Source organism: Podarcis liolepis, assembly GCF_965112155.1.
Source record: "Podarcis liolepis genome assembly, chromosome: 1".
Classification (NCBI taxonomy): Eukaryota; Metazoa; Chordata; class Lepidosauria; order Squamata; family Lacertidae; genus Podarcis; species Podarcis liolepis.
In genome coordinates this window covers 54684066-54710457 of record NC_139554.1, presented here as the reverse complement: position 1 = coordinate 54710457, position 26392 = coordinate 54684066, and the positions used below count along the sequence as shown (strand labels likewise).

Sequence of the window (26392 nt, the reverse complement as noted above, 5' to 3'; positions counted from 1 at the left end):
AACAATTCGTGAAGCACATTCTTGAATGGAAACTAAACAGAAATAATACATTTTGAATAGTCAGGACAACCATGACCAAACCATCTCAGTATGAGAATGATCAAATTCTTTGTTTCTTCAAAGACAACACTTGACATCATTTAGGATCTCTTTCCTGGAATCCAGAAAACCAATAAAATAGGGCTGGAGTTAAACAAAACAAAAAATGGGTTGATAGATGGACTGAAGTCAGAGAAAGACATTTGTTAATTGAAATGTCAATATAAAACTACCATTGAAATGAAGAGAGATTCTGATTTTGGCCCACAGATTTGAGGTTTTCCACCAATCTAAATCAACATTGACAACTACAAGATCACCCCTTTATAATAATGCTAAAAAGTACAAGCTGTACTGTTGCCAGAGTTATCCGTGGAGGAAATAAATATTTATTAAGATTTACATGGATAACTCATATCTAAAATATTTGAAATGCTAGAGGAAAGAGTCCTTGCAGCAATCAGTCTATACGCAGATCAAAGTGAGACATCTACCAACATATGCATTTCAGATGCTCATTAAGAAGTTGAGGAACACAAAAAGAAAGCTGAGGACTGACTGCTCAGCCTATAAGGAAGTTACCAGTGAAGATAGAGAAAAAGACAGGAGGAAAGCAGGTCTTCTTAAGCAAGCAAAGTAGCCTGGGTGGATAACTGCTAATGACATACGCACAAGTTTCTCTGATACGGGAAGGAAAACTTTGTATTGCTCTAAAAGGCAACAGACTTTTTACCTTTTGGATCTGAGCAAAGAGACAAATATCCTAATATGATGGCAGGCTGTCCTAATTCTGTGATTTCACAGAAAGCTTTAACCAAGTACTGTAATTAATTTCTACAAACTAAGGTTTGATTTAAAATATTTTGAGGGGAGTGTTGTTGAAGCTGCAAAATAAAGTAATCATGTAATTATCTAAGATCTTAATTACAGAAGAGCTTCTCCTTAATACCAAACACTTGTGCACATATGCTAACATCTACTGCTTGTTATATGTAGGAGCAAAATAGCTTTCCCATGGGAACTGGGAGAGGGAATGCTGGTTGGAACTTTCCATTAACAAAGAGGCTTCATCTAAGGTCATTGTTCACAACCAAAGCAGCAATATGAGAAGAACCCAGACAGCAGATCTATAGACTTGCATATTTACTGAAATAGTTTTTATTTCTCACATTTACATGTCACTGTTTAATCTCTCTTGGACCCAAAGCAGTATTCATGTGCTTCCCAGCAACCTCCTATCTAGGCACTGACCAGACCTATACCTGCTTGGCTTTAGCAAAGTAGAGGCTTTATATGCCATGGAATCCTGTTTATAAGTATATTCCAAGTTGTGGAACTATTGCCATGCATTTAACTCAATCCACATTGGCAAATATATTCTTTAGTCCACTTTCATTAACTTTCTAGTGTTATGTGATAAATATAGGAGTCATGCAAACTCTTCTCTATATGCTAGGGGTGGGGTAGCTCTGGCCTATAGGCCAAATCCAGCACAGCACAGATTCCAGTTTGGCCCATGAGACTGTTTACCTTAACCTCCTGTCCTGGACAGGTGTGGGGCAGGTAGAGATCTGGCTGGATTGGCAGTTGCCATGGGGAACGTGGTTACGCAGCCAATCCCTGCAGAATGCAGAGGTGGAGTCACCTAACTACCATCAGCTGATGGACAGAGAGTTCAACACTGTTGGATTGGCTAGGCAACAGTCACAATCAACAGAACAATGATATTCTTCTTGGATCTTCAAGTGTCCCTGTGCAACAATATGTTTCCTGTTGATATATGCATTCATCTTGTTTCATTGGTAAGATGGCAACATAGTCGGTAACAATTTGTGGGTTAGCTGTGGTAGCAACATACTGTATTTTTGAACACTGTAGTAGTAGATATGGATTCAGTGGTACCTCGGGTTTAGTACTTCATTCGTTCTGGGGGTCCGTTCTTAACCTGAAACTGTTCTTAACCTGAGGTACCACTTTAGCTAATGGGGACTCCCACTGCTGCCGCTGCGTGATTTCTGTTCTCATCCTGAAGCAAAGTTCTTAACCCGAGGTACTATTTCTGGGTTAGTGGAGTCTGTAACCTGAAGCATCTGTAACCTGAAGTACCACTCTACTTTATTTACCTTTGCTGCTTGATAATCTGCTTCAGATAGTTCTGTCCAGATAATAACTTCTTTTTGAGCCTTACTGTTGCTCAGCCCAGCACAGAACAACCCAGATTATTTGGAGCTTTGTAGTGTTGCAGTTTTGTAGCCCACCAGGTACATGAGCTATCAGTATAAGCAAGCTTGAGCTTGTGCCACCTAAAATAGTTGAGCTGTGCTCACATAAACTATTGGCAAAAGGCTATTCATTCATCAGCATGCTTGTCTCTGGTCTAAACCTTTGTCTGCATAAAGGATGCTCAAAAATATCAAATCAGTGGAGGAAAGGAATTAGCTATGAAGCAGTACACTTTAATGAGAGTGCTCACTACTGTTGATTAGTAGGCCAATGTCCCAAAGAAGTAATACTCCCTTACTAGCCTTAGAAATCAAGGCAACATGCAGAAAATAATCTCTCAGTTCTGAAGGGCTAAAGATGTTGTCTATAATTCACAGGCAATAATGAATTCTAAATCCTGACTTTCCTGAAGGCAACTCTTGCTCTCACCACTAGTCATCAGTATCTTCTTGCTAAAAATAACTCCTCAGCTCCGCTACAGTTTTTCATAGTTGTGCATCATTCTGCCTCCCTTTAATGTGCTCATTTAGTTGCGCTAAGTGATGGCAACTGGGAAGATTGCAAAGATGCCCATTATAAAAGCAAAACATCTATCAGATGACATTTTTCCCCCCTAAAGCAGTCATTAAACCGGATTACAACCACAGCAGTTCAGCCTTGGGCTGCTGAAAAGCAAATTGGACATTAATTGCTGCATTTGAGTGGTTTCTCCTGCACGATTATCTATAATAATATTACCATAAAGGCCTCGTAAAAGGTGCAATCCACTGTCTCCCACCTACTAAGAAAATAAACACTTTGCTCAGCAAGTAGCATCCAATTATAATGTGCCCAACACTTTATATAACCTCGAGGGTGTAAAAAGAAGGCAGTTGGTCTTTGTTGGTGAAGTTCAAGCTCCCTTGTCTGGTGGCTTCAATTTAAGCTGACCTACGAAACACTGAAGTAGCCCGATCAATCTAATACACCCAGACTGTACACAGTTCTCTAGCCATGCATTGTCTCTCAGTGCTTTGCTTGATGTGTTTCCTCTTTTATAGTCCACCATGTGATCATCTGGTTGGCTGTGATATACGGCTGATGTGTTGCATACAATATGAGGAATAGAGTAAAATGGGTGTGGTGTAACATACTTCAGAGAGTGATCCTCTAGACCAGCGGTTCTCAACCTGTGGGTCCCCAGATGTTGTTGGACTACAACTCCCATCATCCCTGAGCTCTGGCCTTGCTAGCTAGGGGTGATGGGAGTTGTAGTTCAACAACATCTGGGGACCCACAGGTTGAGATAGGGTGCTCTAGAACATGTTACTGTACTGTGAAATTGCCCTATTATGTACAATCAGTATACCAAGTTTAAACTGCAGTGGCACCTTCAAGCATAGTACAAACCAGCATTCCTGAGAGTGCAACATTCAAACACACACCAGGTGTCCTCTACATGTGTGTACGTGTTCATATGTGTGAATGGATGGCAATTTGGAAGCTGACAGTTACTGGCATGTTCAAGCAAGCGCTGCCCTTTTTTTACCTTCTTCAATGTGCCCAATACTTTCTGTGGTGTTTTCATTTGAAGCCTCCACTAGTGGCCACTGCCAGAGGCAATGCATGAGGTTTAATGGCCCAATGGACTGATCCAGTGCGGGAATATTTCTCCTCCTGTGCAGCATCCTGTGAGATCTCTCTATCTCACCAGCTGCTGCTGCAGTACAAATCATATTGTGTGTAATGGCATGTCTGCCTTGGGAATTTATGGGTATGCACTGCGGGCAATGGTGGCGATGACGACAGATCAGCCAGAATGCATACACGTTTCAAATTGCTGGAGATCCCCACTGGGTTGTACTGCAGGAAAAATGAGAAAGCCTGCTGGCTGCTGCCAGCCCACACACTGGATAATCTGTTTCTCTCTGCAATGAGCAAAGTAAAACAACACTAGGCAATGATGAAAAGAGGAAAAGGAGCAGCCTTGAACTATCACATCCCTCAATGTTCCAGAGGATAGCTCTGTACCAATGGAAACCAATCATCATTGTTTGAATTCTCATATGTTCTGGCAGAACAGCTGAGAAAGAAGGAAGGAGGGAGATCTTGCGGTGGGCAGAATTAGGGACGCCAAAGTTTCCTGTCATTATGTGACAGTGACAAGCAATTTATGAGCTCAGAGTTCAACATGGAATTATTACCCCTCCAGAAATAACACAGACACATGCATTTCACTAATTGCAGTTGTGCCGTGGCAAATTCATTTTATCTGCCATAACAGGGAAGCAGGCAGAATTCATCAGGCTTGCTCATAGTTAGAAATGGGAGAGAAATTAGATGCAGTTTGCAGTTAAAGGTGAATCCGTAAAATTTACACTTTCCAAAACCACATGAGAACCAAAACACCGCCATCCTTTGAAATGCACACATATCTGAATTTTGAGATATAGCTCCCCAATGAACCAGTGTCAGCACAAATGCATCTGTTAGGGGAAAGTATGCATAAAAATGAGTATATTAGTTGAAAATAACATAAAACATGCATTATAGTAGGAGAAATCACTTGCAAAAATATGTACATTTGTCAAATGCTGATGGATTTTCATGTTTTTAAAAATATAAAAAAGTGCAAATTGCTGCAGAAATGTGGAAAACTGAACTTAAGATAGGAAAAAATGAGAAACTGAGGGAACCAAAATGGACAGCTCCTCCCATCCCTATTCATTGCACATTTTCCAGGCAAAAGATTGCTCATGTGAGTTATATGCTGTATTCTATGAAGCTGCAAGGATATGTTATGCAACTGAACTGCTTGCTTTTTTAACAAGAGAGTAGAAGCTGTCTGGTTCTGCAGATTACAGGTTTGAAATGGAAGTCATTCACTTGTGCAATATGCTCACACATATGCTCATGAGGATATTTTTTTTTCCAGGAACAATCCAATAACTAAAACATGAAACCTATGATTTCATTCTTGAGCTATTGCCATCTTTATGCTTCAGCAGAAGCATAAAGTAGAAGCTTTTGATGATGACTGCAGTGTCTAGGCCAATTCATGTGCAGAAAGGCAGTATTTTGGGTCCTGGGGTCCTGTGGCTTCAGAGGTCACAACTAGCACTTTGAATTGAGCCCAGAAAGTAATTGGCAGCCAGTGCACTTGGGCTAGAATCTGTGTAAAATGCTCAGATCTTCTGGTCCCAGTTAATAATCTGGCAACCTAGAGATTTCCAGGGCATAGGCGACTAAAACCAGGTTATTTCTGTCCAGACAGGGAAACTAAGCAAGGGTCAGTAATGGATCCATAAGTATTCCCCAAGCAGAGTACCTTTAAGATGAGTGAAACTTCCTCCAGAACAGATAGAACAGGATCCCATAAATATGTTGCATCGGGGGCACTACACTGGGCAACATATTCTTTCAGACAAAACAGCACATTCTGTGTTAGTAGGTGGGGGTGGGGGTAGGAGGAAGGGAAGCGGAAACATTGTTGATCTTAGTTCCCCTAGTTCCCTTCCCTTATCCAAAACTTCAACTTCACTTTCTTCATTTTTATTGCAACTTCTAGAGTCTGACAGAAGTGCCTTGCCTGTGTTGCTTGATGACAGGATTTCATTAATCTATAATGACATTTTAGTGCTTGTTTTAATCATTTCAAGTGCTATTGCGTCCTGCTGTGATAGATTGTTTTAAATACCAGAAGGTGCACTGCTGGGGTAAGGGCTTCCCTTTCCACATACCAATATATGCAAAAAGAAAAAGAAAAGCAGTTGGGTGATATTTTGCATGGTTTATGAGGAAATATTACAAGCTATAAGACAATATGAATTGTTTTCAGATTAAAAGCTGGCAATGGGTATTATTTACAAAACGTTAACATTACCAAAGCCACAGAATGTTACCAAAATCACAGAATATGGGATATAATCAGGGCTTCCCCCCCAGCTGGACTCACCAGAACTCAGTTCTGGTACCTCTCAGGTGGGCGCCATTGCCATTCTAAGAGAACAAGGGAGGTGTTCATAATGAGTTCTGGCACCTCTTTTTCAAAAAAAAATAGCACTGGATATAATATACACCAGAGTCATCAAATATTTTGGGCAAGAGGCATATTTGGAATGTAGAAAGAGTGCTGTAGGCTCCAGTCACAAACTGAGTGTCATGGGGCATGGCATAGCACTACATTGTTGCTGTTGTTATGTGGGACTGTGGCATAACACAGTATGGGCATTGCACCACTCAAAACAGAAGAGTGTGTGCCCACTTCTAGATCCAATGAAACGTTGCCATGTTTAAGGAGCCATGTTCATTGTAGGAGAGGGTGGGCCAACGGTCTCTAATTCACTGTGGATTTTTGAAGAGATATTTATTGAGATATTTTGTAGGTGTCATGTTGATGAACCTATAATAACATGTTAAAATCAGTATCTTATCTGTTTTGGGGAAAATAGGGGTGAGCGAGCAGAACCCCAACCCCCAACCCTCAAATATTTTGTCAATAAAATAGTGGGGCTTGAGTTTCCTGGGAGAGTCAGGTCTGTAACAATATTAGCAACCCAAAAAGCCCCAAAAGAAGTTATGGGAATCGAAACCTAGAGCATGAGTCATTTTCAGATCAGTTGTAAGAAGAATTGCACAGCATCTCCATTTCCTGTAGAATCAATTGTAGTGTGCAACAGCAATTTTGCATGCTGTCTTCCTTCTACCCTTTCTTGTTCTTTGCCCTGTCCTAACAGGTCATAACATAAAACTCACAAGGGCTAAAGAGTGAAGATGAGCTCAGCTAACAGTTGACCAGGAGGCACAAGGTAAATGTAGTTTATAACAGGGCAGACATATGTCCTGAATTTCCCAGACGTAGATGGAATATGGCAGTTGGAAGCAGTGTCTGGGGAGAAATCGCTGAAATGTCCAGGAAAATCCAGACGTATGGCAACCCATGTTAGAAGTCTAGATTTTGGCAAATTTCCTTTAAAACTAGCTCAAAAACATAAATATTTTAAGATTTTGCAAAGAAAGCTCAACAACTTTTGCGTCCGGATTTTCACTTTCTGAAATATGGCAACCCTGGTTTATAAGTACCTTAATTCAATGAGTAGGAAGATGCTCGTGAATCAAAGTTCCTAAGGAAAGTTAGGAAGCAGGCCCAGAGACAGAGGGAGGGTGTTTTGAATGATAAAGAACTTCTAAGTAACAGCCAACTTGGACTAACAAGTTCCAGACATCGAATGAATCATTTTTATCTTCTTACCGGGTCTCCTGCCTATATTGGGCTATTTTCTTTTTAATTAGTTTTTACCAATGATTTTCTTGTGTAACAAACAAATAAACAAAGAAAAGTACATATGGTGTCTCCACTTTTAATTCACAGTCTTTTTCACAGTTCGTTTGCATTCGGTATGAGACACTGTTGTCATATACATTATGCAGTTTTATGTCTTCCCTGATCAATGTAAAGAAATAGCATCTTAGCCTGCAGTCTGGCACTTCATCATTCTTCAATATTTTCCTGGCAGGACTAGTGGAGCTGTGCCAGAAGACTGTGGAGATTTGTGTACATTGCATGGCAATTCTTCAAGAGATTTCATGTTTGGTGGCTTTGGATATAGGTGGATCTTCAGTCAGTCTGCACTGAGGGTCCTACCTCCCAAATCCTAGTTTAACAGTGGCTAAGAGTGTCATTAAAGGGACACGGGTGGTGCTGTGGTCTAAACCACTGAGCCTCTTGGGCTTGCCGATCAGAAGGTTGGCAGTTCGAATCCCCGTGACAGGGTGAGCTCCTGTTGCTCAGCCCCATCTCTTGCCAACCTAGCTGTTCAAAAGCACGTCAAAGTGCAAATAGATAAATACGTACCACTCCAGAGGGAAGATAAATGGTGTTTCTGTGTGCTGCTCTGGTTTCACCAGAAGCGGCTTAGTCATGCTGGCTACATGACCCAGAAAAACTGTCTGCGGACAAACGCCGGCTCCCTCGGCTTATAAAGTGAGATGAGCGCTGCAAGGCCAGAGTCATTCACGACTCGACTTAATGGTCAGGGGTCCTTTACCTTTACTTTTTTAAGGGTGTCATTAAGACCTCAGCTGAGTCAGAATATAAGAAGCAGCTTGAGACTGGAATTATAACACTCTTATCTTTACATTACGCCTATGTGGAGTTTGGCTGGAGCTGTTCCAAGTCAGGGGTCAATCTTTCACTATATCCTGAAAATATCCTGAAAAGGGGGCTATCAAATAATCTAAGGTTGTGGAGAAAGTAGTGATCTTCTTAAATTTCATAATTATCTGGCCCTTAATGCTAGGGTGAATTATGAATTATCATTTCCCCAAGAGATTCTGCTTGCCCTCAGAACGTAAATCAAACTTGTCAGCATGCCTGTGAATGTGTAGTTTTGCAGGATGCTTGTTTGTTCATAGAGATTTCAGGTTCCTAGGAATATACATATCCCAGGACTTTTTGGAGTTGATATGCTGGGGAGAGCATGGTCAGCAAAAACACAGGCAAAAAGAATACTTTGCATTACTTGGGGTCACTCTGCAAGAGAACATCATTAGGCACAAAACCTTGTATTGGTTCCCCTTTTGTTCTACCCTTACTTGCTACAGCAACCCACACAGGACATATGCTCTTTCTCCTGCTGTCTACTCCATATGCATCTCAAGATGGCTAGCTTTGATTAATTAAGATGATTAATCTGCAATCAAATGATGCCCCAATTTATCACAGTGTTTATTCAGTTAAAATGTTCATTCCCCAAAATCATCCTGTAACTCTAACATCTTCTACTTCAGTTTGCTTGTCGAATTTGCTTCCAGGGATCATGAGTCATATCTGGGGAATGAACATGACTGGCATTTTTGAGTCAAAGGGTTACTCTTCTGACCTACTTCCAACAGGATCAACAGCTGCAGGCTGGCTATGGAATGTGCAGATAAAACACCGCTAGACAGTTATATGCAGGTAAGAAGTTTGGTTCCAGGTTTTCCCTCCTTAAAAATAGTAACAACAACTCTCAACTGTGCCTCTACAAATGCTAAGATGAGCAAACATGCCACGTGCTTGCACATCAAAGAGATATAAAGAGGCAAATGTTGATCAGTGCAGATCTTTTTTTCATTAGCAGATGAGGGGAAAAAATAATCAGTTGAATTGTATATCTGAAATTGAAAGAGAAACTGAAAAAGAATCCTGCAATGAAAAGCCACTTCTCAAACCCCTGTCCACCACAATAATTTCACTGACTCATTTAAGCAACAATAGCAACACACTCCATCTACAACAATGTCATACAAAGAAATGCAATTTTATTTTTATGCTGTTGAACAGCCAGTAACCTTCTAAGACTATATTGTAAATTTCTAACAATAAAGTTTCCAACTATAAAGGAAGAAATTCTTTTGGATTGTTTTGATATGTGCAAAGGCTACTTTTTATGTACATATTTTATTTGCATTAAACATTCACCACTCTAATCACGTTACACATCTGCTAAGATGAAGTCTGGCCCAGTAAAAGTTGCTGTCTGAGACAGAACAGAAAATGCCCCCTCCACATCAAATTCCCTGTTACTAAGACCAGTCAACTTATTTTGACACCCGATAAAGAAAATCTCTTGTCTCTACCACTTCCTGGCAGTAAAAATTTAATAATCGTAAATTGTTCCCTTTCATGACACCCAAAATCAGCTGTCCAAGGCAGCCACCTCACTCTACTTAATTGTTAGGCCATCTGTGGCTAAGGCTTCCCTTTCCTCTTTATTATCTTATTTACTTGCTACAGGTTAGTGAACAATAGAAAAACATATCTCCCTTAGCAACCTAGTATTTGATTTAGTGGTTGCAGCTTTCAGAAACAATTTAACATGTCGATTTATCCTGCATCCTCCTTTGCATTCAGTCCAAATCCATAATAATTCCTCAGACCTAAGGGTACATCTTTGGATTGTCATTGAGATGACAGAGCAAATTTATAAGAGCAAAATGCAGTAGGAATCATGGCATCTATTTATAGCCAAGTCCCCAATATCTCTCCCATAGATAAACATTTCTACTTATAAAAACCCTTCCAAATATATTTGGTTCATGGACAAATATATTTGGTTCATATCTGGGCATTTTGCAGCATCTGCATTGATGGCCTAGGAGACCAGGCTCTGAAATCAGTCTAGTAATTTTGTCCCAGAATAGATGATGACAGGCTTCGGGGGACTTGAGCTCGCCTAACAGTGAAATCTTAATATCCTATACATGTCTGCTTATAAATAAGTTCTATTGTGCTCAGTGCGATTGGAGTGCACTGGATTGTAGCCAATATTAATGCTCTAGCTTAAAGGTAAAGGGCGCTGCAATACAATGTACTCTGTCTTTCTAATTAATAGTAGTGGTCTACAAGGCTGGGGTCATGAGTAGCTGTGCCAAAATCTTGGTTTACAACACTTCAGAACCTGGAGCATGGACAGAAAGTTTTTATACTAGGCCTGGCCAGAAAATTAATACTATCTGCAATTACAGAAACTTAGGCAGAACAACTCTGTTATCTTCTGAAAAGGACCCAAAGGCTGAGCACATGCATTTTATGGGTGCTTACCAGCCTCAGCCCTGGAGCCATTTACAATATCATTCAAACCTATTAGTAAAATAACCCTTCCATAACAGTCCTGGACTACTGCAATTTGCTATATGGGGGGCTGCCCTTGAAGACTGCCGCTAGAAATGTGGATGCTAGGCTAGCAAGTGGGGCAGCCCAATGGGACCTTGTTTTGCTGGTCTTTAAAGCACTGTGCTGGCTGCCAGTGAGCTACTAGGCCTAATTCAAGGTGGTAGTATTACCATATAAAACACCCAATGGCTTATGACACAAATACATCAAATTAGGACCTTCCTCTGTATCAACCATCTTGAACCCTAAAATAATCAGGCGAGACCTTTTTGGTGCCCCTACCAATAACTGACCCATAACAGGACCTTTTCAAAGGTGCTTCCCTGTTTGTGGAATTCCCTCATTATTGACTTTCAGGAGAAGGTAAGAACATTCCTGTTTAACCAGACATTTGATGGCCGAAAGATGCTGTTCTTGGTAACCCTGAAAGAATGTTTCAAACTATTTCTAGAATGTTTTGAATTGTTGTTGTTGTTGTTGTTGTTGTTGTTGTTGCATTTTCTACCCTGGGCTCCTTCAGGATGAACAGCGGATATAAACTAAATCAATAAATACATAATATTCTTTACTTTAACTACAGTACATTCCTCCATTAAAATAGAATTTCCTCTTCTGTCCACATTTTTATCTGTGATCCAAGTACATCTGCTCTCTCAACTTGGCAGCAGGAAACCATTCCCAACAGAGGGTGAAAAAGTGCTTATTCTAGACACACCTTCATCGACAGTAAAGGGCACTTTTTGCAGACAGCCTGTGAGTAGGGAATTTTAGAGGCTGCCAGTTTGACGTTCAGGGAAAATAAAAACACCAGTTTAATAAAATGCTCCAACAGTGCAGGCAAACAGTATGGAATATTACATTTGTCCTCCTTGAGGGAAAAAAAAAGCCCAACAAAAAACTCAGTAGCATCAAGGTTTCAGGGTTGCAGAAAGTTTGTTGAGAAAGAGGAGCTATGCTGGTCTTAAATGCTATCAAAGAAAAAGTGAGCATCACCTCAGAAAATAGTGTCCAGGTAGGAATGATTTTTTAATGGTTTTCTGTCGGGGCCCAGCTGGTTCATTCTCAGCTTTGCAACAAAATACTTGTGTGGATCTGCACAGCTGATTTAATCTTGCCACACTTTGGTTTTACTGTTATAAATTGATAATCACACCCGAGCCCAAATTACAGAGGAAAGAAGAAGAAGAAAATAAGAGGACTTAACTCATGAAAGGCACTACAGGGGGGGGGGGATTCCTTCTATAGTTAAATCCTGTATACTATAGGATAAATATTTTGTCATTTAATACAATAATTCACTACACATTGTCTTGAATGCTAAAATGGCAGAATAGTAATACAACTCTATACAAACAATTACAAAATTATGGGGTAATATATATATATATATATATATATATATATATATATATATATATATATATATATTTGCTTTCGTAGATTTTCACGGGTACAGGAATGCAGGTTTTGGTGTCTTCGGGTGTCTTCCCGTGTAAGAGTTGGGGTGTCTAGGCGACGTTTCGACGAGGTCTCACTCGTCATCTTCAGGCTGGTGCTTTCGGCTTCTTGTTACTGGAACAGAGCAGGATCTCAGTGTTTGAGTTCCTATAAATACTGTTGAGGGGGTGTGGTGTATAGCCTCCAACGTTCTGGGCAGAGAGGAAGTTCCCAGGTTAGTGTGCCTTTTCTTCTTTTGTTCCTTAATTACTTGAGGGATATCTTGAGTGATTTCTTGAGTGATATTCTGAGTACCACTTAGGTGGGTCATTAAGTGTGGATTAGTTGCTAAAGCTTTAGCAACTAATCCACACTTAATGACCCACCTAAGTGGTACTCAGAATATCACTCAAGAAATCACTCAAGATATCCCTCAAGTAATTAAGGAACAAAAGAAGAAAAGGCACACTAACCTGGGAACTTCCTCTCTGCCCAGAACGTTGGAGGCTATACACCACACCCCCTCAACAGTATTTATAGGAACTCAAACACTGAGATCCTGCTCTGTTCCAGTAACAAGAAGCCGAAAGCACCAGCCTGAAGATGACGAGTGAGACCTCGTCGAAACGTCGCCTAGACACCCCAACTCTTACACGGGAAGACACCCGAAGACACCAAAACCTGCATATATATATATATATATATATATATATATATATATATCCTCAGATGTTAATAGGTATGGGAACTTGAGTAAAATGTTTTTCGCCTAGTGCTGAAAATATATTAATGAAGTTAGTAGTACCAGCTGAGCCTCCCTGAGGTGAGAATTCCAATAAGTGACTAAGGATACTTAAGGAACTTGATCATGGTGAATTCTGGTACAAACTAAGGCGCCATGTGTACTATATATTTAAAGCAGTATTGTATCACTGTAAACAGTCATGGCTTCCCCTAAAGAATTATGGGAACTGTACTTCTTAAGGGTGTTGAGAGTTGTCGACATGATTGTATTACCCTGAGAGAGCTACAATCTCCAGAATTGCCTGGGAAGCAGATTTGAGTGTTAAACCATTCTGGAAATTGTAGCTCTGTGATGAGAATAGGGGGTCTCTTAGTTGCTATTGTAACTAAGTTAAAGTATTTGGAAATTAAGTAATCACTCATTCTTCTCCTGTCTACCCATGCCTCCAAGTCTCTCCTACATCTCGTTTCAGTGAGTCTATTTTATATTGTGTGCATCTTAGGACTGGCACCTGTCATACTGGTACTATGTAAAGTCCTACATACATAAATATCACAACAATTTGCTGTAATCTGGAACTTCTTTATAATTTCAAATACCTATGAAAAGTGGAGATGCAACACCATAAATTCTGTAGCCACATAATAATGATGTTTACGTCAGATGGTATTTTCAAGAGCACTCAAATATTGATCTAACTCTGCTCCAGTGGTGAAGTCGATGGGAATTTCACCATTGATTTCAGTAGGAGGAGAGAAAATCAATTCCCAGCACTTGTGAAAATTTCACAGTCGGTCATTACTGATTGAGAGAATATTCAAAGAACTAATGATGGGGGTTCAGTTTAGAGCTTCATATCCCATTGCGCACCCCATGAGCCACTTGACTCTCTGCTTTGTTTGGAAATCTATATGTTTAGCATTTAAAGCTTTTTTGCTTTCCTTGCTTCGCACCTAGCAAAGGCTTTCCCCCCATGTGCTAATGGTTTAATTATATTCTTTCCCCTTCATTTCTTTAGGAGTCATCACTAAGATTAAAATTCTTGTTCAAAGCAGATCTACGCAAGTAGGTGACTTTAGGGTTCATTTTCTAATTGATCAAACAAACTGCTAATTAAATGCATCTGTGCCTAATCAAAACATGGCTACATAAGCACAGTGTATCATTTAGCTGGGTGCATGAGATTGTATTCATCAAGGGGAATGAAGACTCAGCTTGATTAGTAAGTGGTGAAACACATTCAAATCCTTTATTTAGGCCAACTTATACCAGAAGCCATGTTTAATTATTTATGCAGATTTTTTAATAAAAGATATACAAGTTTTACTCCTTAATATGATGTGTTCCGAGTAGCCCAACAATGCTGCTAATGATGCTCTTGCCATTTTTAGTCTTTGCAACCCTTTGTTAAAGAATAATTTTTTCCTTGTTTCAAAGAGTCATATCTATGCATGTGCAAGCATAGAAAAAAACAGTGAGGGAGAGGCGTTCTCATATATCCTGGAAAGTGTTGTGTGGAACTATTCAGGCCTATTCTTTTGTGTTGCTGCAACTTACCTGTTTTAGTGCAGAGACAGATCTCCTGCATTGCAGAGACTGGAGAAACACAGGCTATTTAGCTTCCACTTTCAAGCTTGCTTAACTTTTCTCCTGCTTAGCTGTCTCTTGGTATCTTCTATTCTACACCACCTTTTCCTTTCACTTCCAAACTCCATGGGCAAATGGCTGGTACCTTTTGCCTTTGGCTCTGCCATCTCCCCTTGACTATCTTGACTCGTATTTTTACTAGCACTCTTTTTTTAAAATTCTTCTTCTTCTTCTTCTTCTTAAACTCTTTTAAAGAATTCACTGCAGAAAGGCTTTGTCTTTTTATTTATTTATATTTTTTTAAAAAAATGGTGAAAAGAAATACTTTCCTTTAAAACAAAATTGATGAGTGTGTCGATCTCGGATCTTCGGTAGCCACCCTCTCTGGCTTCCTTCACTTCAATTAAAGCACATGGGAAGGTGTCGTGAAGTAATGTCTGCTTTTTTGTAGTGATGTGTAAAATGCTATGCTATGGGAGCCTTTTTGGTTGAAGAGAGGGATTTTTAAAAAATAACAATATTTAAACAAAAAATACATATAGAAGAAATCCTGCAGGGTTTTTCAAATTATGAAGAAGTGTTTTATGGGGGGGGGGTGTTTTATGGGAAGAATAAGAAAAGCCCACAAACACACTGAGGTAAACTAAGTTGAATCCCACACCCATCAAAATGTTAAAGAAATTCTTTTTTTAAAAAAATAAAAAATAAATCCTAAAGTGCCCCACAAATGACAAAGAAAAACAGAAACCTCTTTTGTGATGGAATAGAGAACAGGTTTTGGTACATTGGTGGTACAATTTCATCCTTTAATGGACCTGTTTAAAAGCACAGGAGGACACTTGCTAGGAATTCCCTGACTTCCACTCCATTTCCATCAAGATTCCACCCACCTTTTCTCAGACCTCTACTTTCTTTTTCCTTCCAAAGTTGCTTTGTTTTATTTCTCTCTTGCAGCCAACCATATGCAGTTTCTCCTGTCCTGAATAGTGGAAGTTTGTGACCTTTCATATATTGCAGGGTGTGTGTTCCATGCTTGCTGCCTGTGCTCTGTGGGAAGCTTCAGACTGATGCACAATGTTTGAAGCTGCTTTCAGAACACTCGAGTGCATAATTCAGGGTGGATAATTGCGTGTGTTGCACCAGAAATAGCAAAGAGTCTGGTAGCACTTTAACAGATTTATTGTGGCATATACTGTAATGCAACAATTAATCTGTTAGTCGTTATGAAGCGGCAAGTCTCTTTCTTGTTTTTACCTTCACATAACTATGTCTGAAACCACTTTCTAGTAAGCATGGTGCTTGTCCTTGTCCTAAAGATAAACAAGTCGTTTTCATTTATCCACCATCACTTTGTCTTTCTCATTGCTCCTCTGCTGTTTTGTGTGTGTATATATATTGCAGATGTTCTAGTTACTGCTTATTGATTCTGGTTTGTTTCCACCTGTTGTTTCGTTTTCTCAAATATTATTTTGACAATACCAGAATACAAGGGAGAAAGACACAAAAACCACAGACATACAAAAATCAAAAGTATAAATAAAGTCTATTATTTATGCTATTTATTCTAAAGCATCTGTACCATATAAAATCTTAAAATATTCCAAGGCCACCTTTTGATTGGAAAAACAATATGCTTTTATGCAATGTCCAAAAAATGGTTCCCAACTTAACATAAAGGTATCTTGTTGCTGTCTTTTATTTTTCTCATATAGTATGTCCACTTTGCCATTAAAGCAAAATCCCAACTTTTTTTTAAGCAATTCTTTTGTTTAGTGTTCTTTGTGATCTCAGCATGCTTGACACAATTAACCCATTTCTTGTGTGTTTGTCATACTAAGCCCTCCATATAATTTGATAAGGAGAAAGCATGGAAGATACTGTTGTGTAGAACAAAATGCCCCTTTTCACAATTACCTGATGCAACGTCCTAGCCTCCTCATTAAATAGCAACCTAGCTGTCGTATTTCAAACATCCTCTGTGTGCTGAGCAGTAATTCTCTCCTCATGGCTCTGTTTTTCCAGAAATAGTTTGGAAGACTCTTTTACTTTCTGGGTGGTTGAAAGGTAACAGCAGGCCATTTCCCTCTGTGTACATGTTGGATATGATGTGCTGTTGTACAGAATGTGTTACGATTGTCAAAACACTGCCTTTGAAGTGTGACCCAGGGCCGCGCACCATCACCAGGTCGTACGCACACACTGGGGGAGATGCGCACTATGTCATCACGTCCCCCAGCATGTGTGTGCTGCGGCGTCATGCCGCCAGCATGCTCATGTCACTTGAACACATAGCGGGGCATGGTGACATAGTGTGTATACCGGGGGGCATGATGATGTAGCACATGCATACCCCACGCCATGCACATGTAGCTGTGCTGCACCTTGTGTGTACCTGGCCCCTCCTTTAAAATTTTGAGGGAGCTATGGCACCCAGAGCCCCTTAGCCCTGGCACCCATGCTAGAAGGGGACCTAAGCACCACATGGCCACACTTGAACGGGGAATCCTCTTTGAGATTCCTCTTCAGTTTAATTAGAGAATAAGCCATTTTACTTTATTTTTATGTAATCTACCTGTTTTCTTTCTCATTTATAATATCAAAAGAGCTTCTTAATATGGACCATGGGTTTGAATGTATTCCTTCTCTCTCTCTCTCTCTCTCTCTCTCTCTCTCTCTCTCTCTCTCCTCTCTTGCAGTGAGGTTCCTCACTTTTCATGGCAAATTGGCCTCTAATCCCATACTGGCTGGGTGGTGATTGTGGCCTCTCAAAGGTCAGTCACAATCACCCGGGCAGCCAGGATGTGTGGGGCCACTCCGATTGGTTACATTGCAGGGTGGGATTGCCTGCCAAAAGCCTAGTTTTTGAACCATTCAGTCAGTGGGTCACTAGTAGGTGGAGTCTTGTAGTCGGACCTGGAGTCAGAAGCTTCCACTCTGGTCTGCTGGGCAATTTCAGTACAGTCGGCAGAAGAGCACCTATGGTTCGAAGTGGTGCGGTCCTCTTTTTCATATGCGGATTTTACACTTATTCTGTTCCTTGCGTAGTCCAGCTCTTAAGCACAGTATTGGCAATCTCATTACTAGTGCTGTGTCAATAAAATCTGATTTTTAAAACCACCATTTAAAGAGAAAATGAATTGTATTTGCAAATTATCAATGGGTCTAGAACATTTCACAGAAATTCTGAAGGAATACTTTTGAAGTGGCTGGGATTTTTGTGTGTGATGTTTAAGTGTCTCCTTTTCATTCTACAATTCTCCTCTCTGGTGGTCTATGCTTTCCTAAGTGTCTCCACTTCTGGAAAATTCTAGTTGTCTTCTGATAGACTTTCTTATAATGTCAGAAAGCTAAGGAGACTGAGTTTTTTTAAATGACTTTTCTTCCAAACAAAATCAGGGAGTGCGCCAGTTTCAAGCACTTGATAACCACCCTCCTCACCTTTCTTCATCAAAGGGGAAGGCATCCTCTTCCTATGGGTCTTTTTTAGACCAGGAAGCACAGGTAGTTGGAGAGACTGCAGAATGATAAATACTTAATAGAGAACTGTTTTAATGAATGAAATTGGGCCCTTGGCCACCTTGAAACAATAAGGTAAGCCCAACACATGGAAATTATAATAGTGCCCTGCAAACAAGGCAGGAAAACAGAAACCTCTTTGGGGAATACAAAATCAAGGACTGTTTTCTGTATAGTATTAGTCCTGTCAGGGTTTTGGATAATTGTCAGTCTTTGAAGTTTAGAACTGTTGTTCTTGTTTTGTCAGCAGCACTGTGTCACTGTCTACCATTTACTGGGAATAGAGTACTGTTGCATTCACATCCTGCCTGCAGACTCCCATAGGGATTTGGTTGGCTACTGTGAGAACAGAATGCTGGACTAGACAGTCCTTCAAACCATTCCAACAAGGCTCTTCTTATGTGCACATCAGTACATTTTTACTTTTCCGTGTCGAATAACTTTAAAGTTGTTGCCATAGCTACAATCCATATTTTGCTATGTGTTCTTTCTTCCCAGAATTGACTCCCTTTGCCTTCATCCTTCAGACAGCTAAGATGCAAGGCACACCTTTTATACCAAACTGGCTGTGGCGGTACAAGAGGCAAAGCTGTAATCACATCGACACTTCCAAGAAGACATGGCTGGTGCTCTGCAAACATGCCCTTAGAAAAGTACAAATGGGGATGCCAATTCTGAATGATTTAAAATTGTAGAAACAAACACCATGTGACCCACAGTATACATCTAGGTTCCCCAGCTACTGAAGTGTTTTTACAACCTACTTTCGAATGTTGCTGCTTTCCCTGTATGCCTCCACACGGTAGACATAGCTGAAGGGCAAATAGGCTATGTTTTTCAAAAGGCTTATTTTATAATTAAAGACTCAAGTGCTTCGTGTGGAACATGAATAATGTATCTTATAAATCTTCTTTGATATATGTATACACAATACTGAATCGTTATTTAGTGGTAAAACTAAAACATGAAATAAGTAAAATATGGCCTAAAATGAATAAATGTGCATATGTGGGAGGAAAAGAGGCCTCCAAGATATGCAGCTCATAAAATTGCAGGAGGTTATTATTATTAGGTACAGCACCTTTCGAATGAACACTTTAAAGTCATTTTCAAATAATTAAGATTGAGACTCAATATTCCTGAGAATGAGTTCTAATGTCTTTCAAAGACTGATTTAGAGAGGTAAAAGAGGCACTTTCAGCCCTTTTTCAGTATGGTTTGAGCCTCCTTTACAAAGTTAGCCAAGGGTTTGCATCAATTGGGGTCACAATCCAACAAAAATTAAAATGTTTATGCTTAGTCACATGGCCACCTTCCATACAGCAAAGTGTTTTCCATAGGTTCACATGGTAGGGAAACAAGAACTCGTTTTTTCCAAAATATGCCAAGCAGTCCTTTCTGACACAAAGCAACAGCAGGAAGTACAAATATGCCTTAGGTGGCCTTCAGACACATAGTTCTGCAGTGCATAACTTAGCACATCTTCCTGTCAATAAAATGTTCACACGCAGTTTATGTCTTCTCCAAATGTTGTATAACAATAGGGCAAACAGTTTCATATAGAGTAGCCAAAACCAGTTATATATACAGCTCTGAAGGCATAAAAATAGCCACCCCTAAAGAAATGCACAGTGCTTTTGAAACAGAAAACACAGATACCATAATGACTTTTACTTATGCAATGTAGTTGCTCCTGGAGCCAGTATTATTGAATGGACAATATCTTAATGACTGAGTTGTCGGGCAAAAATTAAGTCCATATTCAAATATGTAAGAATCACTATAAAAATAAAACAGTAATGAGAAAGAAAATACTTGATCAAGAACAGTGATTAGTGGAAAGCCACTAATATTGGTATAATGGAATCAGTGTAACCAAGCAAATGTTAAATCTGTTGGCACAGTGATAGATGAGAGAGTGGATAATCTTGGGATTGCAATGCAGGCTGCAGTCAGAGTTGAAGGATCCATCCACCGAATTCAGCCTATTTATTATAAAGTAAAATGGATGCAATTAAACCTGCAGAATGCCCACATGCTAGGTTATCTACTTGACAATTCTACTTATCACTTGATAACCTGCATTATATTTTGATTTGCAATTTTTTTTTTTTTTTGCAAGTGCTGGAAAGTGACATAAAAATGTCATAAATATTAATATGGTTTACAAAGTTACAACCACTGGTAGATTGTCTTTTGAAGATCATAGCTTATTTTCCATTCAACTACGTCCTTAAAACTTTGTGACTAGCATTCTGTACTATTTGCAGGTTCTGAATGATATTCAAAGGCAATCCCCACCTAAAAAGTATTGCAACAGTCTAATATGGAAGTTGCCAAAGTATGGATCCCTATGCAGGAAAAGCTTTAGCTGGTGAAGTGCTGGAGCTGGAAATACACCCTCCTAGCCACTATGGTCACCTTGGTCTCAATGTAGATCAATGAAAAGCTGTTTATTTGCATATATGAAACTCATTTTTGACCACATAAAAACTGCACGAATCTTGGTAGAGCTGTTACTTTAAATGGAGGATTCCTATTACTAGTACAGAGCTCAGGAAACACACGTGTAAACACTTTATTCCAGATTTCCCTAAACTGTTGCCTCTAGATGTTTCGGACTACAACTGCCATACGTCTTGATCATTGGAAAGACTAGCCTATTCATGCAACACATGAAATGAATTTAAAGGAAAGGCAGAAATAGGAGATTGATCTGTTTGACAAGAGAATTTCCAAATTCTTGGTAGTGCAGAAGCCTAAAAGTTTGAATTTCAGTAGATCTGAAAAGTGCTGGCATTTGGGAATTTGAAGCATTTACAAATGCTTGTCATAATGTTAGAAAAGGTAGACCTTTTCTAAGTTAACGTATCCACATTCTTCACAATTCAACAGATGCAGAGAGGGTGCTGCTTCACCAAAATGAAAGAAATGAAAAGACTTCAAAATTCGTAACAATAGTGAAAGAAAATGCTAAACCAGACTAATAAAAGCAAACACCATGATCACAATATGATCGTGATAATATCAGATTTTAGTTTCACCATTAAAACATCTATTCAGCATAGACAATTATATGTTGAAACCACAGTGCTGATGTTGTCGTGTAGCATAAGGAGCAGTGTAAGATTTAAACAAGACTCATCTGCAATCAGAAACCTGAGCACTAAATGTGACATGGAACCAGGGATGGTGTGAAATTTTCAAGGAAAATTCATCTGTCTTGCAGAATTCCCATTTGGATGTCAAATGACTCATCTCAAATGAGCTTTCTTCCAGAGTTCCCACTGCAGGCTGAACAGAAAAGGATTCTAAATTGGACCTCAGGGCTTATTTTTCACATATCGGTGATTTGGCACAAAGAGAGGAAACTGTTGCCCAATTCCTGGATATATGAGCATTCCACTTCTACGCCTTTGGCTGCCTAGATTGCCTGATATGAAAATCCAACAGATGCCCAAAGTGCAGCTTTTCAGTAGCCCTGGAGTAGGCAACCTGATTGTTTAAACACAAAAAGGATTTGGATTTTAAGTTCTGAAATGTGTTCAGCAACTTATCAGAGGGTGACAAGTAGTGATTTGGTCATGTGGAATATCCTTTTTACAAGGCTATTTTATATTGAGGTTGAGAGTCACTTTGTGATGCCTCCATCACTTCAAAAAAATGGTTGCATGACTCATTCCACAGTTGGCTAACCGCTATGAGATGGCTAACCAGCTGTAGTAAGAAATGAGGAGGCACATACCACTGTTCTCTTTTTTGGGTTTAACTCATCAATTTAGGACCTGAATAACAAATTGAATTGGAATGACACACAGCAGCCCTGAAACAGGTCATTTTGTTTCCAAACACTACAAATACAGACAGAAGTTGAATCTGGTGGTCACTGCATACCCCTAGTATATTGGAATATCTGCTATCATGGTATATAAAATGGGTGTTTATTATATTTCTGGTTTCCTACAACAATACTTATGATTCCACTACATGAGCTTTACCTATATAATGGGAAAGGAGCACAACTCTTTTGAGACAGTTAGCAGATGAAATGGTCAGTTGAGAGTGGTTCAGAATTCTACTCATTCATGTAGATCTGTCAAATCCACATCCTGATCTGAAAATTCTAGAAGCCTTTCTGAAATTCAGTCAGTTTTCAATGTGTCATGCTTAATGAAGATGCATTATGTAATATCACAATATCCACATGTCCTGATTGTTTTCATAGCCAACCACCCTTATTCCAAAATATTTTAACTATTTTATGCCAAACACACTTGAATCCCACAAGAGATGTTTGCATCTATTAAAGTGAAGTGTCTAAATCTATACTTCAGGGGCAGAACAGAAGGGTGGTATACACATTTAATAAATGATAATGTTAATAATATTGAGCATATTCTACACAGCCAGAAGCTGCACTCAAATATAGCACGAGTTCATTTATTGCCATTAATTAGCATTGGAAGTTTGTGGTGAAATGGAAGGTCATTCATGTCACATTTCTTCCCACATCTGTTTTGTGCCAGTTTGAGGAAGTGTACATCTGATGTGACATGGATGGATACACACCCAAAACACATATGACACAAACACACCTTACCACAGGCTTCCAGTGTTACCAAGAAGCATGGCAAAGCTTTTCCTGCAGATTTTCCAAATGGTAAAAAAGTTATAGTTTCTCCCTTCCCACCGAAAACTTGCCATATGAGTGAATAGGGAAAACATAGCAGAGTGGAACCCAAATCACAGACTGAAGCAGTCTGAGCACATAGCGACTTGTTAAATGTAACATGAATAAAGGGCAATTAGAGGAGAAGAAAAACCAGTGTATGCACAGCTTGGAAGTAACAAAACCTATTCAGATCTCATGAGCATTTGAAAAATGGCAGCCTTGAGCTCATTAAGTTGTGGTCATGAAGCTACGTCACAATGGATCTGATAGCACATGCAACGGTACCTTTACATGCAAACAACATATATAATATACTTTAAAATATAACAAATATACTAGAGTCTAAAACCTGCAACATTATGTGGACTGTAAAGGTGGGATCATGCAAACAGGCAAAGGACATCAGTCTGCCTTGCCATTAGTGTCTCCATGTGACAGCTCATTAGACTGGCTCCTAGCAATGGAGTCAGGACCTAAGTACATTTGTGTTAGCTGGAACATACAAAGCAAGTAGGAAACTCCTGCTGGGAACTCAGGGAGAAAAGCTCTTAGATGTCTCTGCACAGGGCTAAAGAAGTGTTCGGGGATAGGTTGCCCCATAGAGTTCTGTAGCAAAGTTGCCATTAAACAGCCAAAAGAAAGGCACCATCTGAGGTGAAAAACAAAAGAATAAAACCGGTAACTGGTATGAGAGCAGAATACCTGCTGCTAATAGCAACAACGGCAGCTCTAGGTAGCATGACCATTAAAGATATACAGGGCTGCCAACCCAATTGTACAAAAATCCCAGCGAAAGAAAAAAGTCGTGCTTTAGTCATTTCAGCGGCTATGGCTTCTACAGGGCTGGTTCAAAAGGGGGAGGGTGTTGTTTTTCCTGAAGATTTTTGCAGAAGATGGGAACTTGAAAAATGCCCCTGAAAGAAAGGAGAATTCACACCTCTCTAATGAGGTAAACAGGCACACCTTTCATAAATTCATTAACAGTTTACGGCCATATTCCAGTTGGCTGCTTTTCTTCTAAGCTTGGGAGTACTTATAAACTGTGTGAATGAATCTGAAAGTGCTATTAGCAAAGCCCCTTGCACTGGCCAGATGAGAAGCTATTCTCCCCTTAAAATTTTGGTTTATGGAGCAAAGGACAACCAAAATGATCAAGGGGATACAGGGGCTCCCCTTTGAATAAAGGTTGTGGCATTTGGGACTTTTAATTTAGAAAAAAGGCAAGTAAGAGATGATATGATAGTAATTTATAGAATTATGTGTGGAATAGAGAAAGAAGATAAAAGTTTTAGAAGAGGTATAGAAGACAGATGGAGTGATGACTGAACAACAGCTAACAGAAGCAAAATAAAACATTTTTGGTAGGGTTTATGTCATATTTTCAAACATAACCTAAAATGCTGTACTTTTGTTCAAATGTGTTCACAGGCAAAATTCAGAGCCGTTCCATGATTTTAAGTATGATTTTCAAATAAAAATCCTTCCTCCTCTCTGCCCCACTCTGTGCATACCTGTCAACTTACAGATTTGAAAATAAGGGACCAGTAGCCTTGCAAATAAGGGATCAGCAGCCAAAATAAGGGATTTTTCCGGGCACAGGTATGTTCAACTTCTGAGCCCCTCCGAGCCAAAGGCAGAAAGCCCAGCCAGCAGCCAAACAAAGCCTCATCAATAAGGGACAGCAGCGGGACATGGCAATGGGATAAGGGACTGTCCCGCCAAATAAGGGACGCTTGACAGTTATGCACTCTGTGTGGTCTAGAAACCTGTTTCATTGAAATAAGTCCTCAGCCCTGTTACTGAAAATATTGAGGAAAATGATCTAACATCCATAATGAAGATAGTGACACTCTGAAATAGCTCAATTATTGTTATTTTTTTTTCTCCATTCAGAAATGAGTGAAGAATAAAGAGTAGATTATCAACTGAAAAGGAAGAGAAACACCTGTGGAAGGACTATTCAGATTCCTGCCAACATGTAGGTTGGAGCCAAATGGATGCTACTAGACAAAGGTGACTATTGAAAGCAAAAATAAAAATAAGCCTTTTCCTCTGACATGAAATTCCCACACCTGTTAAAAGCTACCTCTGAAATAAGGAAATAGATTATAATTTATTTCTGTATGAATTCTGTGTGAACCTTCTAATAGCATCCCAAAATTTAACTTGCATCCATTGCCCTAAATCAGCCAGTGTCTACTGCAGTCTGTGATAATGTCATCTGGACTTCTGCCCCTTCTGAACCTGACATACAGTGGTACCTCAGGTTAACTACTTAATTCATTCTGGAGGTCCGTTCTTAACCTGAAACTGTTCTTAACTTGAAGCACCACTTTAGCTAATGGGGCCTCCTGCTGCCGCCACGCCACCGGAGCATGATTTCTGTTCTCATCCTGAAGCAAATTTCTTAACCTGAGGTACTATTTCTGGGTTAGTGGAGTCTGTAACCTGAAGCGGATGTAACCTGAAGCATATATAACCTGAGGTACCACTGTATATTTAATGACCAACCACTCAATTGGCTCATTCTAAATGTTTCTATCTATATATGTGAATAAAGGCTGCCTTCCCCCCAACCCAAACAGGGAACTCACTTCTTTAAAGAAGATGCAAACATGGATCTTCATCACCTGACTCTGCCTGAAGAAAGAGAGTCAGTACAATTCAACTTCTTCTTTCATACAAACTACAATGAACATTTCAGTTCTTTGCATCTATAGCCCAAATCTTGATCTCAGCAGCTAAATACCAAGAGAACGACTGAGGAGGAGTCACATCACTGTTGGATCAGAACTGATGCTGTGAGGAGGAGGAAAGAGGAAAGCTTTGGCACACTTCAAATATATGAGCGTACCTCCCCATGCTGTCCTCTTCAAACATCACAAAGAATATATCCTTATTCCTTCATGCCACAGGATGAAGCACAAAACACTGCAGAGGACTCCAATGTGTTTTTAGGGAGATGACAGAAGAAAAAAGATGTTCCCTTTGCTTGCTACATGTGTGTGGTATAGACATACACAGTAAAATGTAACTGCAGTCATTATACTGGTTTTCTCAGTGCACTATGCATCAAACTTTCAAGGCTTAAACAACATGCTCTAATTTGTTTCTTATTGAATTTACAGCAGATTTTAACTTTGATCTGAAAATCAAGCCACTTGTCCATGTCATGTGTTGAAAGGGTACTGACAATTCCTAAAATGGCTTAAAATGATCTTATAGGTGACAGGAAATACTTTATATGCTCAAGTAAAATCAGAGGAGATACAATAAATTTTTGCATGCCTTCATCCTTATTGTTACAGTATGCATCTAAATTATGTACCAACCCAAAAGGTTGAAGCCAAAGGGTTGGAGTCACCCTTATCAATAGTTTTGAACAACCTAGTGTGCCTTGGTGTTGGAGAAGGAACCCCTGGCATTTCAGGGCAACTTGCTAAACTCTGTGGTAGTTCCATCAGAATCAAGCTCAAAATTCAAGGTCAAAGAGAAGGGCCAGCAGATGCTATGTAATGAAAGATCAGTTCTCAGGGCA

General features: G+C 39.6%; 1 protein-coding gene and 1 long non-coding RNA gene across 10 annotated transcripts in view; one reads left to right on the top strand and one right to left on the bottom strand.

Moving 5' to 3' along the window:
- LRRC4C (leucine rich repeat containing 4C) overlaps positions 1-26392 on the bottom strand; it is a 614900-nt gene that overhangs the window by 46651 nt on the left and 541857 nt on the right. The gene's annotated exons all lie outside the window — the stretch shown is intronic.
- Positions 1688-26392, top strand: LOC310689147. 4 transcript variants are annotated; one of them, XR_014517362.1, is made up of 6 exons: positions 1688-1841; positions 6978-7049; positions 9055-9199; positions 14098-14144; positions 24748-24867; positions 25440-26392. It is a non-coding gene; the product is annotated as an uncharacterized lncRNA (long non-coding RNA). The 4 variants fall into 4 exon arrangements; XR_014517361.1 differs by lacking the exon at positions 14098-14144; XR_014517363.1 differs by lacking the exons at positions 24748-24867; positions 25440-26392 and adding an exon at positions 18681-19061 and having other exon boundaries at positions 1691-1841.